Source organism: Pantherophis guttatus, chromosome 4 (genome assembly GCF_059756535.1).
Source record: "Pantherophis guttatus breed Tessera chromosome 4, ASM5975653v1, whole genome shotgun sequence".
NCBI lineage: Eukaryota > Metazoa > Chordata > Lepidosauria > Squamata > Colubridae > Pantherophis > Pantherophis guttatus.
Genome location: NC_142066.1, coordinates 69,268,675 through 69,287,690, shown reverse-complemented (window position 1 = coordinate 69,287,690; position 19,016 = coordinate 69,268,675). Strand labels below are relative to the sequence as shown.

The 19,016-nt window shown below is 33.6% G+C and overlaps 1 long non-coding RNA gene across 2 annotated transcripts; it reads right to left on the bottom strand.

Annotated features, from left to right (window-relative positions):
• Positions 1-7,523: 7,523 nt before the first annotated feature.
• Positions 7,524-12,751, bottom strand: LOC117665061 (uncharacterized). 2 transcript variants are annotated; one of them, XR_004591240.3, is made up of 3 exons: positions 12,495-12,751; positions 11,372-11,580; positions 7,524-8,480 (listed from the first exon to the last, which is right to left on the bottom strand). It is a non-coding gene; the product is annotated as an uncharacterized LOC117665061 (long non-coding RNA). The 2 variants fall into 2 exon arrangements; XR_004591239.1 differs by lacking the exon at positions 7,524-8,480 and having other exon boundaries at positions 11,328-11,580.
• Between the last annotated feature and the right edge of the window lie 6,265 nt (positions 12,752-19,016).

The window sequence follows — 19,016 nt, the reverse complement described above, 5'->3', positions numbered from 1 at the left end:
TGCTGAGAGTGCCTTGGTTTTATACCTCTGTTGGGCTTTGAATTTGAGCTTGTGTTCTGATTGGTTGTCAGACTCCCATGGTACCATGCAAGGGTAACTTTGTAGGTTGTCTTGGTTGACTCTTGCTGGGTGATGATGTAATGAAAGTCTTTGGGGAATTCCTACTATGGCTCTGCCTGAAGGAGGTAGATCTTTCTGCCTGAAGGATGTAGATCTTTGTTATGTAGAATAGACTGGCCCAGGCCTTAATGGCTCATCGACAAAGGTGGGGGCTGAGTTTCTGCCTCCCTTTTTAGGGGAAATATTCTGACCTTGTAATATTTCCTAAAATATGTCATTTTCCTAGGAGAGGGGTGGGTGTTAACTTCCTACAAAATATTGGAATAAATATTTTTAGACTTTTTCTATATAACGCTGTATATTCTTTCTTTGAAAATGTTGCATTGTATTCAGTGATACTTAGTTTCTAGAACTATGAGGCCAGACATGGATCATATGATTGGCTAGAGAATATTACCAGCATGCAGATATTTGTGCATTTTCAATACAGAAATGGAACTCATGGAAGGGCTATGGCATCTGAATTAGAAATAAAAGACATATATATTGGACTTAAATTAGAATTTAAGAATTAAATTTATATAGTTATCTATCTCACAAAAAAATGACTCTGGGCCCATACAAATAAAACAAAAATGTAAAAATCATTATTATAAAAATGTTGACAAACATTAACATATAATATATATTAAAAATTAAAATATCTAAAATTAGAATATACAGTACAAACCACAAAAACAGAGAGTAAATATACCAACACATATAAATCACAATAGGGGAGCCACTTCAAAATGCTGGTTCTCTGGGATCCTCAAGCCTGGTGGGATAACCAAGTCTTGAGGGTCTTCCTGTACATTAATAGAGAGACCATAGAACCCAGACTACAATTACTGTAGATGGCATCAAAGAAAAGAAATACAGAAATCTCAACTATTTCCCGCCATCTGGATTTTTGCAGCACTTAATGATAGCTCTACCTAATGAAAGGAGACACTATATAATGCATAAACTTTTCTTTATGCATTTTATAGTTCACATTCATATTAGTAGTTACAGCAATTACTTCCATTTCAGTCTAAGCTTGGGGTTAAAATCTTCTTCACTAACAGTCTACATTAAATTGACACATTAATGAGAAGGGGAAGCCAAAGCACCAGTTGTACTTCTTTGACTACAGGGAATCATTATTTAACTTTTCTTGGCACAATTTTAGAATTACTTCTAATGTCATCAACCAGGCAGCTGGTTGATGGTATTAGATAATACACTTTGCAAAACATGTTATTTAATAAATTTCCTGGTTTGTTTGTTTTTTTAAATTTGATTTATATGCCGCCCTTCTCCGGAGACTCAGGGCGGCTTACAATGCACTGTTGATAGATTTACATGAATTTACTTTATAGGAAGAAACATTTAAACAATCTCTTGAGTTGGATACTCTTTAGTAAATCCACTGCAAAATATTACATGTTGAACTAAACAAAATGCTCACATTCACACAACTTTCTAAATCTAGCATAGTTCAATTCTTTTAATTTTTTTTGACAGTATTACACAAGCTTAAGACTGTGGTGAACCAATGTTTGACAGCTATAAGGGCACGCGGGAAGGATCTTGTAAAATGGATGGGGTGGGGTGGGGTAGATGGGAAGCGATACTACCTTGGGAATGATCATAGTGGGCCTGTACAGAATAATGTGCAGATAAAGAAATTCAGGAAGAAATTCTAATTTATCAGACTAAAAAGAGGTAGCAGGAGATTTGTATTTTCAGACTTGCAAGATTTTGTTAATATAGTCTTAGAATAAAAATCACTTGGTCTGTTTCCTGGTTGGACTACCTGGAAAGGCTGACAATAGCTGAATGTAATTTTGTACACATAATCTGTGGTTTAATCAACAAATATGGGCTAGGCAAAGTATGTTTTAGCATAATTTTTATTCTGACAATTTGGGATAATTAAAACTTCATTAAGCACTGAAATAGGATATATTTGAAGAGAGACATGGGAATAAATATTCCCATTCCATTTCCTGCATTTTGTTTTTGCTATGCTCATGAATATATTTTAAAATGGAAAAACTCATTTTAAAATGACTTGCAGAGATAGTATCACTCCTTACCTATGGAGAAGGATATTGACAAACCTATATACTTTTTTTTTTTATCCAGGAAGATGTTTTTGGGAATTATAATTGTTGGAAGTGTTTGGTTCCAAGATGGTAGAAAGATGCAGGAGCCAATGAATTTGGAAGCAGGTTAGAGGAAAGGAGATCTCCATTTATTTTGGAATCAGAAGCAAAGTGACTCAATATCAGTTCTGGGACAACTGAACTGCCTGGCATCGGGAGTAGACTGATTCTTATACCCTTTTGGACCTTTGAGATTGAGATACCTGGTGGGGGTTATTTGATTAGATTAATAATGTGCCTTTCTGTATTCTAATTGTCTCTTTAAAAAAATTGTAATTTTAATATATATATATATATATATATATATATATATATATATATATATATATATATAATGACATTCACATAACATACAACATATACGTATCTTATCTCTTTTAAACATTGTTTCTTCATGGTCTTCTTTCTTTTATTTTATTTTTCCTTCCATATGTCTCCATTTCTTTCTTTCTTTCCCCCCCCATTGTCCTTCCCCCCTCTTTTGATTACAATATGTTTTTTAGCTTTAACAAGCTTAACTTTATACATTTCTCTACAATTATTATATACATATTTTAATTATATCCATAATTTTATACAATTCTATATTCTTGTTATATAAAATTTTTCTTTTTTATTTATACTGTTTGTTGTTGTCCGGTTCTCTACATTTTTATTCCACTCCATACATTTGTTATGTATATATTTTATAATTCTAATTGTTTCCCCTGATAGTTATTATTCTTTATTTCTCTCCTTAAGCCATTTATACCATTTATTCCATATTCTATAATAATCTGTCTCTTCTTTTTCTTTAATTTTTGTTAATTTATCCATCTCAGCACATTCTAAAATTTTATCTATCAATTCTTCCTCTGTTGGGGTTCTTTCCTGTTTCCAATTTTTTGCATATACTATTTGTGCTGCTGTTAATATGTGTGGCATCAAATATTTTATTTCCTTGGTATATGGTCTTGTAAAAATTCCTACAGGAATGTTTCTGGTTTTCTTTCTATTGGTTGATCAATTATTTGTTCTATCCACTTCTTAATATTTGCCCATGTTCCTTGGGATTTCTTGCCTTTCCAACATGTTGAGCTATTGTTCAGATACATCTTGTAAGTCTTGTTGGCGGAAGATGCCATCTATAAAACATCTTCAACTGGTTTTCCTTGTATGCTGCCGATAATGTTACTTTTGCATTTACTTGCCACATTGTTTCCCATCTCTTCAGATCTATTGTATAATTAAAGTTTTGCGCCCATTTAATCATTGTGTCCTTCACTATCTCTTCCTCCATTTTGTATTGTAATAGAAATTTATAAATTTTGCTAATTAGCTTCTCCTCTGATCCTAATATGATTTTGTTTTTATACCAATTTTAGATACACACACCTTTACTTATATCCTATATACGTTTCAACTTACTCTGGATTTATCTATTATGCAAATATACAGTATAATATAACACTTCATATAACAATATAACAATATAATCAATTATTACTTTGCAATTAATCAATTATTACTTTACAATATTTTTAATCAGTGTAATGTATTTAATTTGCTTTTCTTCTGCTTCTCTATTTTTCTCCCTCCCCTCTTTATATTTCTGTAATTAACTTAGTATCTTATTCATTCATTCATTATATTCTGTAATATTCCTCTTTTTCATATTCAGTAATTTAACCATACAATAATTAATTATAGAGTTAATAGATATTCTAATTGTCTCTGTTTGGTTTCCAGGATGGTGGTCAGGGTCAAGGCTAGCCTTGGGGAAAGGTGAGGAATGTGAATTCTATGTAGTTTATTGTTTTCTGACTTAATCCTTAATCCTGTCAATTTGACCTGCCACAGTCTTCTAAAGAGGTTACTTGAGGTATTCTGGCTGGGGGGGGGCAGGGATTGCTTTAGCCTCTATGGAAGGTTCTTTGCCTTCCCTGGGGGCATTGAAATAATGGGGGCGGGGAAGCATCTTATGATTTTTCCTAGAGAGTATTATGGAGAATAGGTTTGCATCAAAATGGTTTCAATAAAAACCATATCTGATCTTAACAACATACAAATAATTTTGCTTATTTTATCGGGCAGATCATAACATAAAATCCATCCAAATGTGCTTGTGGTATTGATGAGAAGATATGTGTACGTATAGCAGCGTTAGAAATGTTCTCCAGTTCTGGGTAAAATCTTTTCTTCTAACACTTGGATCATTTTATTTAATTATTTCTCAATGAATGTAAAGTGTTTGAATAGATAATATTTGTCTTTAGATAATATTTATCTTTATTTATTTTGAGGATATAAAAAGATAACAAGGTAAAAATGTAGGTAGAAAACAGCACAGCTAAAGAAGCTTCTTGGATGAGAAGCGAAATATCTTCAAAGAAAAACAAGAAAAAGCACCTTTGGGACAATTATGACTTGGATGACTAAGAATCTTCATAGACATAAAAAAGTAAAAGTTTTTTTAAACAAAGAAGCTGGAAGGGACCTTGGAGGTCTTCTAGTCCAACCCCCTGATGAAATACCTACAACTTCTGAAGGCAAGCTATTCCATTGTCCTCACTGTTAGAAAGTCGGGCTATAGTTTCTTTTTGCGTGAAGACTGGTGCAAAGAATTAGTTAAGTAACTCTGCTTTCTCTCTATTACTTTTTTCATTATCTTTGACTTTTGTTGGAAGTCTTTGTTCATTCTGAGCCTTTGCTTTCCTGACTTCTTTGCTGATTTGAGCTATCTGCTGATATTCTGCCTTAGTTATGTATCCCTATTTCCATTTTTTGTACTTATCCTTTTTGTTTTTCAGTTTATCAGAGAGATTTTTGTGCAACTGTGCTGGTTTCTTGGATTTCTTGTTGTTCTTTTTCAGTGGTATTGTGCTGGACTGGACTTTTATGATTACATTTTTCAGAGTTTTCCATGCTTCTTGAGTTGTTTTCCCCTTTAGAATTTTTATCTATGGAATTTTTCTTAGGTTGTTTCTGAATTTGTTAAAATCAAATAAGTTCAAGACCCTGGCTGGATTATGTTCTATTGCTTGTGTTTGCATTATATTGAATTCCAATATGACGTGGTCATTCTCACCCAAGGTTCTAGCACCTTCAACTACCTCTATTACTTCTTCTCTAATAGAAGAATTAGGTCCAGTGTAGCTTTTCCTGTAGTTTCCTCCTCCACCTTTTGGATGACAAAGCCTACCCATGCCCAGTTCCTGCAACTGTTCTTATGTTTTGCCTCTAATCCCCTAATCATCTTTGTTGCTCTTCTCTGCCGTCTTTTTAGAGTCTCAACATTTTTTTTATAATGTGGTGACCAAAACTGAAACCATCTATGAAAAAAAAGCCCTAAATATTTTTTTCTGAAAAGAATAATATATACTGACATGTAATCAAGACAGGAAGAGGCTGAAAATAATACAGGCAAATTTGGACTGTTTAATATAACAGATTTTTGAAGTTTTCAGTTCCTTTCCCTAGAGAATTGAAGCAGAGTAGTCTCTCAGAAGGTCTAAGCTGGACTGTATAATATTTAGTTTAATGCAGTAAAAGACCTCAGACATTACAAACATGTTACAATTTTCTTATAAAGAAAACCAATCTTAGCTTAGATATATGGTTTCACTATTATAACATTAAAGTAAGCAACAGAAATTAAGAATATGTGCTTAACTTTTCTAGAACTTCTTTATTTCTTCATTTCTTCATTTTTTATTGTAAGTAAAATTGAACAATGTCAATGCTATTTTTTTCATTTTTCATAATTCAGAGTGAGTCACTTCACTGCAATGATAAGTGGTACTGGCAAAGCTTAAATAAATAAAATAATTACATAAAATCATGGGAACTAAACATGGCAATCTAATTTTCTCAGTTTTCCCTCCCAAGGTCAGCCAAGTGTCAAGATTTTTCAGGGTAAACATGTTTAAATGTCAAATTTTACTAAACAAGCATAAGTATGCAGGGAAAGTTGTCTTTAAATAGTGCAGTTGTATTTAATATAGAATATACAAACATTTAATTATTTCTTATTATTTCTGAAAACACTTCTTTCGGAATTTGTATTATAAATTTAGGCTTTAAATCTTCTATGACAGCGAAAGTTCTGATTTGCAGTCTAAGTCAAATAAAATGACAACTTTGGTCTAAATAATGAATGTAAAGAATTCTAATGAAATTAAAATCCCAAAATGATATCTTAATAGGCTTTATCTAAACATGTTTGTTTTTTTAAGCATGAGTCTGCTTGGCTGCCAAAGAGATAGATTATTTGAAAACTATCTTTTCTCTTGCTTTTTTCTTTCACTTTATGTTCGTTTAAGGATGACAGTAGCTAACAGAAACACTAGCACATTTCAATTTCAATATTTGGATTAGATGATAGGCTTTCACTCCTTATCACATAAGGCTTTGGAAGAATTAAAGCAAATTTTTAATTAGATAAACATGTCTTAAAAATTATATCAAAGGCGTAGTAAATGAGCATGGGAGATAAGGTTGAAGATGAAGCACACAAACTTTCAAAACTGAAGACTGAAGACAGTCAATAGTTCGGCACACACACTGTCAGCACCACTATTCCTGCTTCCATTTTGCCTATTTATACATGAACTCAAAACAAAATACAAATTGATTGAAACCAGGAAAGAAAAATAGGCAAGTTTTCAGATCATGGAAATAGTGTGTATAAATAGATCAAGGTGAAATCTACTTACCTTCCTTACCGGTTTGGAAGCGCACATGCTGTGTGTGTGTGCATCACAGACACGCGCAGATCTTCTGCGCATGCACAAAACTTTCTGCACATGTGCAGAAGATAAAAAGCACATTACTTCCTAGTTAAAGCCAGGAAGTAATGACTCCGCCAGGGGGGGCGGAGCTATGCTCTGCCGTCACTACCAGTTCACCGAACCACCAGCAAGATCGCTACCGGATCGCTACTGATCCAGTCCGATCTGGGAGCATTTCACCCCTGAAATAGATCTCTATATAGCAGTCATTTTTCCAAAATATACACGGGGATAAAGTAGACTCATGTACTTACTTGGAGCAGAGCCTTCAAGCATAGGGCACTTTTATTATATTTCAACTTTCATGGAGTTGTATTTTTAACAATGGGTATGACGGAAATGTCTACTTTGCTGATCTGATTCCAGGATGTTAAGTAACTGCTTGAAAATTCAAGTTTGCATTTTACGTATCTGAGTTTACTTAGCTATCTATTTTAATCCATCAAGAAGTTCTTATAAACTGTAATAGTAAAACAAACCCTGAATTACAAGTTCCAGAGCTTCTAAACAAATATGCAAGAATAGCATGTTATAACATTAAAATTAGATCAGTTTATATGTGAACTTCAAAAAAAAAAAAAAAACTATTTGTGAGCTTCATGAAATAATAATTTTGTTCCATTTAGGGACAAGTTCTTTTGCTTCTAGCTTTGCAGTTACAAGCCCTCTTTTGACCCATAAAAGAGTTAGACAACTCTGCAATTTCTAAGCCAGTTTGACTTTCATCACAGTTCTGATGATTATACAGAACTAGCAAAACTAGCAAAACCAGATTTATGTTCCAAAATGCCAATGATTTAAATTAAATTCTGAAGCTTTTAAAAGTTTAAGATTCACTACTTGGGATATAGATGTGCTGAAGGGAGACATGGCTTAAAATGGCCAGGGAATAAAGTATATAATCTCATTTGATTCCATTTCAGGCATATTTCATGGTGATATACAGATTATCCAAAAAAGATGTATCTGAAATCTGGACAACTACAATTTATACAATCTGTATAATCCCATGGATTTATAGAAACAGGACAGCAGTCTGGAATTCAAATGTATTCTTAATTTTTCACAAATGTATTGCTATTTGTTTCATTTTAAATAATGGCAACATGTTTTTCTATTTTCAATGATTTGATATTAAAAAAATATAATGTTTACAACTTGGTAAATTTTCAGTTTGCTAAAATCCATAAGAACCTACAGGAAGAGTCAATGAAAAGAAATATCTTGTTCTATTTCATTTGAAGCACTCTGTGCTCAATATGTCTGAGATTTTTAGGTAAATGCATTAAATTCTGGAGGGGAGAAGTGGGCCATTTGATTCTGGTTTTCTCATAGTTTCTCCAGATTCACAGGGTAGATTGGGATTTTTCAGCTGAATCAGTTTTCCAGTTGCTGTAGAAGATACACTGCACCATTCTATTAGACTCTAGAAACTGGAGAAATCCGCAAAACTTGGAACCTATGGAATTAAACAAGTCACTGCTATTTTGTGATTAGAGTCAAGATTAAAGTTAAGGAGCACAGCAAACAGAATAAGAAGGGAAGGAAGGGATTTTGGAGATCTTCTAGTCCAATCCTCTGCCCAAGCATAAAACCCTATAACATTCTGGACAAATGGCTGTCCAATTTCTTCTTAAAAACCTCCAGTGATGGAACATTCACAACTTCTGAAGGCAAGCCATTCCACTGATAAATTGTTCTCACTGTCAGGTAATTTCTAATTAGTTCTATGTTACTTTTTTCCTTGATTAGTTTCCATCTATTGCTTCTTGTTCTGCCTTCAAGTTCTTTGGAGAATAAGTTGATCCCCTCTTCTTTGTGGCAGCCCATCAAATATTGGAACATTGCTATCATGTTACCCCTAGTTTTCATTAAATTAGATATACCCAATTCCTGAAACCATTCTTCATATGTTTTAGCCTCCACTCCCCTAATCCTCTTTGTTGTTTTTCTGTACACTCTTTCTAGAATCTCAGCATCTTTTTTACATTGTGATTACCAAAACTGGATGCGATATTCCAAGGGTGGTCTTACTAAGTCATTATAAAGCAATACTAACACTTCACATGATCTTGATTCTAACCCTCTGTTAATTCAGCCAACAGTTGGCTTTTTTGGCAATTCCAGCACACTGCTGTCTCATACTTAAGTAATTATCCACTAGGATTCCAAGATCCTTCTCAGTTACTACTATTGAGCCAGGTGTCACCTATTAGATTTTATTGTTCTTAAAATATAGCTTGCCTAAAATATTAATCTATTTCTTAAAAATAATTTGATTTCTGAAGCAAAGGACTCTGCTTGTTTTTCTTGCCTTTCTGAAGACTTCTTAAGCTAAGCCTACCATTTATCCCAGCTGTAGTTGAGATGATGCACCCAATTCAGTTTCTTCTGAAATTTACTGGAGTTCAGTCCCTGATTTTAATAGAACAAAGCTTTTTCTATCTAGGTGAGGGATGAACTGAGGCTTTCCCCTCTACTGTATATTATGGAAGTCATCTCTTCCCCATTGTTGATCTTGTTTGAGATGAAGGCATATATATTTCTAGTGTGGTAGGCTGGCTGTTGTTCTAGATTATAAAATGTAGAATATACGTACATTAAATGAATGAGTATAAAAACAACAATTCTGAACGTGTTTTTATTGTATTCTATCTTGAAAATTTATGCTATATGGTGATTAATACATTTTGCAAATAAATATTTGCAAATACTTTTAATAGGAAGAAAAATCCCAAATAATGTTTAATATAAAGAGGAATCCTGAAAACAACACACCCAAAATCACAAAATAATTTAATTTTCACAGTGTATTGTGGGTAAAATAAGGAAAGGGAAAGGAAAGGAGTTCCTGCAAATCTTACTCTGCTAATCATTGCTGACTATAGGGAACTGCACTCATCTCCATTTCAAGGCCATGAAAAAGAGGTGAATGTGATTCTCTATAGTTGCTTTTACATTCATTCATTGATAAGCACTTCTCATAGTATTAATAGTATTAATAGTATTAATATTGAGGTATTTCTAACAACTGTACAACTAAATTGGATTTTGTGGAGTCCTGAAGCCTTTATTTGTCACATGCCAAGTCCCATGACATACATGAGACAAACTATCTATAGCTTTTGTTTTTATCACCTTCTCTCCATTCCAGCCTCAAGACTTGGATGTAGTATTCAAAGCTCATTGAAAAATTGATACTGAACTTTGGTTTTCATGTGTCAGAATGAAATAACCACAGCTTTCTCAGTTTTAATGGCCTCTGAAGTCTTTTGGCATAGGGCATTATTTTAGTAATTGAAAGGTGCTTCAAATCTAGTTGCATGCATATCTGAAAAACTATTTCCCCATCAAAATATGACTTAATGTTTTTACCTAAATATACTTTTCAGAGTTTTTATATACATCCTTTTTGTTCCTTTTATTAATAAATATTCCTCCAAATTTTTATTTCCTTTGAGATTAAAGGACCTAATTCTTACTAATAGAGAAGAAGTGATAGAAGGAGTTGGAATTACAGGAACTTTGGATGAGAAGGACTATGACATATTGGAATTTAACATAACATAAACACAAGCAGTAGAACATAATTATACCAGACTTTTAAAAGAGCTGATTTTAGCAAACTCAGAGAGAGCTTGGGAAAGGTTCCTGGATGAAAATACTAAAGAGGAAACAACTCAAGAAGCTTGGGAAACTCTGGAAAATATGATCATCCAGCACAATACCACTGAAAAAGAAAAGCAAGAAATCCAAGAAGAAGCCAGTATGTTGAATAGAGATCTCTCTGATAAACTGAAAGACAAAAAGAATAAGTACAAAAAATTGAAAGAGGGATACATAACTAAAGCAGAATACCAGCAGATAGCCCAAATCTGCAAAGATGAAGTCAGGAAAACAAAGGCTCAAAATGAACAAAGGCTTGCAAGAAAAGTCAAAGATAATAGTAAAAGGTTTCTTTCAATATATAAATAAGAAGAAAAAAGTCAAGGAAACAGTTGATTCACTAAAGAGAGAAGATGGCAAGGAAGTAACAGGCAGTAGAGAGAAAGCAGAGTGGCTTAATTCATTCTTTGCATTGGTCTAGTATGAAAATGCAGTACAAATTGAAAGCTTTAATTAATCATTTAATCTATTAATCAATGGAGACCAATTTTAATCAGTGGACTAATTTTAAAGATGCTTTAAGAATCCTTTATACTTTAAAAATGTGGAATATGATAGGGAATTATTAGTAATTTTAATATCACTTTTAATAATGTATAATTTGGAGAATACACACATATACACATAAAACACATACACACCACATAACTTATCAATTTATGATGAAATTTAAGGGATACATACCTGGATATATAGTAAGAAAATCAATCTTCAGCAACAATATAGGTGGAACTAATTTCTATGATTTTTCATTGATTGAATGAGATTTTCTGAGGAGTGAAAATGGCTATCATGTTTTAGAATCTGATGTTGAGATGCTGAAAAACCATTTTCCGGGTAGTTGGATGTTGTGGCTATGAAACCAGCTGATTGTCTAGTGCAAGCCACATTGTCTGTACAAAAAGTATATAACAACAAAGACTTTATTATTTATTTGCATTCTAGTATCAATTAGTTGGAGAATAAGATATGCATTTGTTAACATATACAGAATATTTCTTAAGAAACACTTCATACTCCTCTATAGATTACTGTTGAATTGACCGACTTTAGGAGCAACTCATTAACCACCTATGTCAACTCTTTATTATAAGAAATACTTGGATTATTGTTTGAAATAAACTTCCGAATTAAGATTTTGACTAAGCCAATAGTATTTTTGGAGTTGTTATAAGATCATGGTTGTGCTTTGATTTGACAAAGCTCTGAGCTCTGTGCTGGATGGGCGATTTTAAATGTTATTTGTTTTATGGATGGAAGTATATATTTCATCCTAACCCAGATTCAAAATCCATCCTGAAGCTTTTCCTCTATTATGATGGTTATGAATTCACCTTGAAGGCTGAAAAGAATAGCACTGTGTGTCAAAAAGGATATGGTGTGTGAGAAAGAAGTTTCTGTTTTATGCTAGCATACTAGCTTAATGAGGAGCAGATGGAAAAGGTGAATATATTGGATTCACTTGACTGACAAGTTTGCATCAAAGTGGCTCTTCAAACAGACCTTTGATTGCTTGAATCCTTACATCTTGGATCTATATTTTTCTCCTTTTTAAAACTTTCTCTAGATTGTACTAATCCTTTCTTTTTTACATCAAATTTTATTAATTTTTATCATACAAATATAAGATACAAAGGAAAATAATAAGTAATTAAAACTAGGGAAAGGAAAAATGGGAAAAAGAGAAAATGTGAGATGGAAAGGGAAAAAGACAAAAAAGTGTTGACTTTCAACTTTCTTCGACACAGTAGAAGGTAATAATATTACAACCTCAACTTTTTACTTTTATACAATAGTATATACTAACCATCTGTAATAATCCTTTCTCAAAGATGATGATTGTTCTCTGCCACCACTCTTTATCTTGCATTTCAACCAGTCTACATTTTGCCATAGGGGATAGTGCTTTTTTAAGTCTCACTGAAGTCTTCCACAAAAAATAAAAATCTATAGTCACTTTTTAAAAATATTAAATAAAAATATAATGTTGGAATGTTGTATGTTTCTTATAGATATTCCTTCTCTGTGTGTAATCTTCTAACTTCCTTGTAAAGTTCATTCTGTTCTGTTCTGAAACACAGCAAAAATGTTTTACCAATTTATTAAAGTTTCTCTCATGCTAGAAACTGCCTATCCACCAAGCAGTTCAAAAGTATGCAAATGCAAATAGAAAAGCAGGTATCATTTAAATGGGAAGATAATAGCATTCTGTGTGCCTTTTATTGGCCAGATAATCATAAAAATGTCTTTGGACAATGCCAGCTCCTTTGGCCGAGAAACCGAGATAGCACCTTGCTCTAGAGTCAGACATGACTGGACAAGAAAATCTTTACCTTTACCTGTAGAGAATGGAAAAACAAATATCTGAGCTTCTTAAATAATGTTCAAGAATTGGAATGAACTGGGACAAGCTACTCTAGGGTCAACACCTAAAGTCAGGCCCATGAGAGAAGCCAATCAGTCAGGTTTTCTTTTGTTGTCACAACTTATGAATTTACAGCATCTCTGTCAAAATGCAGACATGACCTGGATGCTGCATTGGATTGAGTAAGATGGTGTTCATCAATCTGACCGTGATCATGCAGGAAAAATGCTGGGAAGATAGTGATAATGATGGTGATGATCATGACTCTAGGATCAATACAAGGTAAAGCTATTCTGTACTAGCTAAGCAGTAGGTCAGATGAGCCTTTTACAGCTGTAATAATAATAAAAAAGTTTGCATTACTTCCAGCTTGGCGTCGCGGCAAGACAGTCGGGGAAATAGCGGGCTCTGATGAGCCCCGTGAAAACCCCGGCTGCCGAACCGCTGTCGATGGATCTTCGGACAGAACCCATCTTGCAGGGACAGGGGGAGAAGAGGGGCGCCTTGGACTACTGAGAGGAACAGAAAACCCTCTGTGAGTTGGTGGCGGGGAGCGGCAGTCATGGCGACTGCCATGAAGCTGGGACAAACTGAAAAAAGAAATGTGCAGGAGGAAGAAGTAAAGAACGATGTACTCCGAAGCCAGGTGAATGACACCAACCTTGGCGAGAAACAACATCAGAGGATGAACTTTTACTAATAAGACCCCTAACCTTAAATAGCGGCTGTGGATTTGTGGGGCAAGAAGATCTAGTAAAGGAATTACAGGAGGCAAAGACCTTTTAAGGAATCTATCCTAGTATAGACTAATTTGGAACAATTGACTATTGAAACATGCTAGTTTGGAGGAAATCTTTTTAAACTGGAACTGATTTGACCTTGGAAAAAGAAAAAAGAAAAAGCGATAAACAGGGATTTAACACCTTTAAGTCTAGAAGAAGAGAGACAAAGGGATGGTTACATAATTACAACAAAATGGAGAGAGCCATGACTAAGTGAAAGTGTGGATTGCAGAGATTCGATTTCCGTTTGAAAAACAAACAATGTGATCTGTCATTTATTTTGGATTAATTTGAAAACAACCAAGGGTTTTTGAATTTTGGAGATTCCTGCTCTATCTATGAGTGGTTTTATTGGTGGAAAGAAAGAAGAAATATTAAAAAAGTGAAACTAACTGGCGTAGGAACAAAAGAAGTTAAATGGCGCAGGAACAAAAGAAGGGAAGCTGATGGACTTTGCATAGAATAGTTATAACAAGAGAATTAAAAAGACCAATAGAGTTTCAAATTCGGCAACATTTAATTAAATGGAATACTTATGGACAGATAAGGAAATGCTATAAAATAAAATATATTTGGTTGTGAAATAAGAACATAAAACAGTTTGATTAAAAATGAAAATGTAATGTTTAAATGTTTAAATGAATTTTGAACATATACAGGAGGTGCTTATAGAGTAATAAAGATGGAAAATAAAACAAGGTAATTAAAATAGAAAATCAATGCAAAGGTGGATAAAAATGATGTCTTTAGAAAAGAATAAGAGTATATATGAATATGAGATAAATTTAAGAAAATTTACTAACTTATGGGAGAATATATGGAGAATATGTTTGAGGTAATATGTTTTAGTTTTAAATTGTAAACAAAACTGAGAATGGTAATTATGATTAAATATGAATGTTTAATGTATTGATGATGAAATAAGATACACAGATTTAATTAACAAACTAAGATTGAGCTTAATGTATGTTGGAAATGGTTAATATTCTGAACAATGCTGGGAACCACCCAGGAAGAGATGTACAGCCAAAATAAGATATGCTGGGAATCAGCCAAACAATAGTTGGAGATATGGAGGAGATTATGCTGGAAATCAGCCAAAATATGATATGCTGGGAATCAGCCAAACAATAGTTGGAGATGTGGAGGAGAATATGCTGGAAATCAGCCAAAACAAAATATGCTGGAAATCAGCTAAATAATAGTTGGAGGTGAGGAGGAGAATATGCTGGAAATCAGCCAAAATAAAATATGCTGCGAACCAGTTAAACAACAGATGTAGGTGTGGAGGAAAATATACTGCAAATCAGCTAAAATATAAAATGGTTGGAAATTAGATAAAATAATAGATAGGGGGTGAAAAAAGAATATGTTGGAAAAATAATTGAAGTGAAGCAAAATGAGTATGAAATGATTCTGTGTAAAATGAAAAGTGTAATAGATGATAATTTTTTTTTTTAAAAAGTGCAAATTAATAGAGTTTAAGATTTAAGGATTTGATGAAATGGGTCCAAGGACCCATTTATAGATATAAATTTGATTTATAAATTGAAATAAAAATAGAGTTGTGCTTATTTGGAAATTAAGATTTGTGGTGATATAATAGTAAGGTAAATATTTAGATTAAATATTTAGATTAGAGGTTAGAATATTCGTTAAAAATTGGTGTTTAGATTTTTATGTTAAAAGGGGTAATGGAGGAAATTTGGGGAAGAGCTAGATAGAATTTTGATTAACAACTGGAATTAAAAATGATGTGTTTATTTGGAAATTAAGATTTGTGGTGATATAATAGAATGGTAAATACCTAGATTAAGATATTAGAATTTTTGTTAAGATTTGTGTTTTGATTTTTATTTTAAAAGATGTAATGGAGGAAATTCAGGATAGAGCGTGTCAAAGAAGTGTAAGCAATTGTACCTATTTATGACCGGATCAAGACTTCGTTCTTAAAAGATGTATTTTATGTTTATGTTTTTTTAAAAAATAAAAATTAAATTAAATTAAAAAAAAAAGTTTGCATTGTTTAGTTCTTGTTTAGACTCATATGATATTTACATATGATATGCTGGTTTACAAAATCAAACATAAAATCAACATAAAAGTATCCTCATAATATCTTTTTATGTTGTTAATTATATTTTATGCCAAGTTTTAAATTATTGAAAAAGAAATTTTTTTAAAAAAATTTGATTTATATGCCGCCCTTCTCCGTAGACTCAGGGCGGCTTACAGTGCGTTAAGCAATAGCCTTCATACTTTTGTATATTTTATACTAAGTCAGCTTATTGCCCCACAAACTGGGTCCTCGATTTACCTACCTTAGAAAGGATGGAAGGCTGAGTCAACCTTGAGTCTGGCAAGATTCGAACTTACTTTAATTGCAGACAGCTGGTGTTAAATTACAGTGCGTTGTCTGCAGAGCTACCCAGGCTCTTCAATTAAATTGAAATATAATTAGTATAAAATGTATTTTAATAGATATAAATAGTGTAAAAATGGTAAAGGAGCATTCAGACATGTTATTTAACAAGTATAGAATAGAGAATAGTCATCAATTTCTGTTTAATCCTTGTTCAATTTACAAGGTTTAAAAATTATTTGTTCATTTTACTCAGTAGGCCAATGATTTCTGGGTCATTAGTTTCAGGAATGATCTTGCATATATCAGGCTGTTTATTTTTATTTTGTTAAAATAAAGAAAAACAGATAAAATGTTCTTTTGAGATGTTTTTCTTAGAATGAAGGAGACTTTATTTACATTTTTAAAAACAGTATATGTGAAAAGGAAGTTCAACAGAATGTAAAATGATCCACACATAACTTTGGGTTTTTAAGTCAGCTGGGACCAATGTTTTGCAAAATTTTGACAACTTCCTGCATTTGTATAAATAAAACACTATTTCTGCAGTGCAGAAACTTAATGAAACTGAGCTTTATATTGGATCATAAGAAATGCGTGGAATTGACTTTTCTTATTGCACCAGTAGTTATCATCTGCATTCAGCATTTAGCAGAACCAAACCCAAGACAATGGAGAGATAATAACCAGCCAGGGAGTGTTGCATTAAATAGATGTGCCATCTCATTATATTATTTTCTAAGGCAACATTTCCAAAGGGAATCAACTTTAAATACACTGTTGACAATCTGAAAAATTATTTTATAAATATGATAAAGTGTATATCTTTTACAAAGGAAGTGCCACCACCAAACAGCAAGAATTTTCATAACATAATAAAGAGGGCTTGCTTGCAAAATAATTTGTTATGCTATTTGAAAAATAGTCATAATCATATTGGTTCTATTCTAAAAGAATAAGTACTTTCCAATGTTTTGCAATTCACACATCCTTTTACACAAGGATCAAAGCTTCAAATTTGTATTTCTTTGTTCAGGTAAAACAATCTTGAACTTACTTGTCTGTATCAAAAAATAACACATCAGTAAGGTAAAAGCAAACCTGAAAAAAGTCATGAGTACATAGGATTCCTTTGGGAAAAATAGTTTTTGTTATTAATAGTTTATATAGTTACATATAGTTTATAGAAAAATAGTTCATTATTACTATTGCTAGTAATAAATAAGATTCAGAAAAAGAGTGTACTTTAATCATGTGGAAAGTGTTAACGAGACTTTTATATGCTAAAGATTTGTCATAGTTATTTATCTTTGCTATTAAATTAACATTATTCGGATTAGAACAGTTAATAATAAAAGCAGGCAAATTTAAGAAATGTTAATCTTTCCTTGTATCCTAAAGAAATCTTTCTTATGAAGTTTGAATTTGCTTTGTACTGTGCTCTGGAACACTATGTACTGTTCCAGAGCAGAATGTATAAAAGCAAGGTTAGCAGGAGAATAAGATGAGATAATGGTTTAAATCATAGTGAAGTTCAGTTACCTTCATGAATCAGGAAAAGGAGATTAAAAAATCCTGAGGATTTTGAAAAATGCATAAGAGATAGGTTTCCAACATTTCAGGAACTAAATCAAAAGAAAACTTTAGGATATATTCTAGATATTTTAAAACAATATTTTAATTATTTTGTGTGAAAAGAAATGAAGAGAAAACAGTACAGAAAACAGTACAGAAATGAAGAGAAAACAGTACAGAAAACTCAACACAGTAAAATACAGTTATAAATGCAGGAAAATGAAAGGATTTTCATTCTTACAAAGGACATGCTTCCCTGGACTGAATTTCAATGAAATGTGTGCCGCTACTGCAGGGCTGGGTTCCAATTTTTTTTACTACTGGTTCTATGGGCGTGGCTTATTTGATGGGTGTGGCTTCGTGGTCATGTGACTGAGTGGTCGTGGCCAACTCAAAGTCACTCACAGCAAGGTGGGCCGGCACCTTGCTGTGAGTGACATCAAGTTGGCCAGTCACATGACCGATGCTGCAGAGACAGAGCGATTTCCTGTGTACCTTCCCCTGACCCTTGGGCTGATAAAATAAAAGCCTGCCTGCCTAGCAGCCCAAACTGGAAAATGAGGGGAGGGGGGAGACGCTTCATGTCTAGAAAAACAGCCTTTCTTTTAATTGCCTCATCAAACCACAAACTCCTCCGATCAGGGCTACGGTCTCTGAGTAACGGGTCAGACGAAGAGTGGGGAAGTGACTAAAGGGGGAGAGAGGGACAAAGCCCCCTTAACGTGGATGCACAAATTTTGATAAACTTCTCCCCCAAGAAGAGATTCATTTCCCACTCGCCCTCCACCCCCAACATTTCCAAGAGCCTCCAACATTGCAGCAGCTGCTGCTCCTTGCCTCTCCTGTCCCGGAAGTGGAACCAGGCGCTGTTTCCTCCCCCAAGTCATTGTTGGAGCATCAGAGATCTAAGGAAAAGACTTCCAGCTCTTCACAATCAACTTTAAGAGAAGCCAATGGAAAAGAAGCGGCAGCGGAGCCGACAGGTGTGTGTGTGTGTGTGTGTGTGTGTGTGTGTTTGTCCTTCTGTGGTCCTCTCCCGGGGGACAGCCAGGGCTTCACTGCCTCCTCTTTCCTTCAGAGGGCTGCCTCCAAGTCCTTGCGAAGGGATAAACACACACACACACACACACACACACACACTGCCCTGTCACCTCCACTGCTGCTTCTTTTACATTGGCTTCTCACCTCTTTTAAAGTTGATCGTGAAGAGCTGGAAGACATTTCCTTAGATCTCTCCCCCAAGGG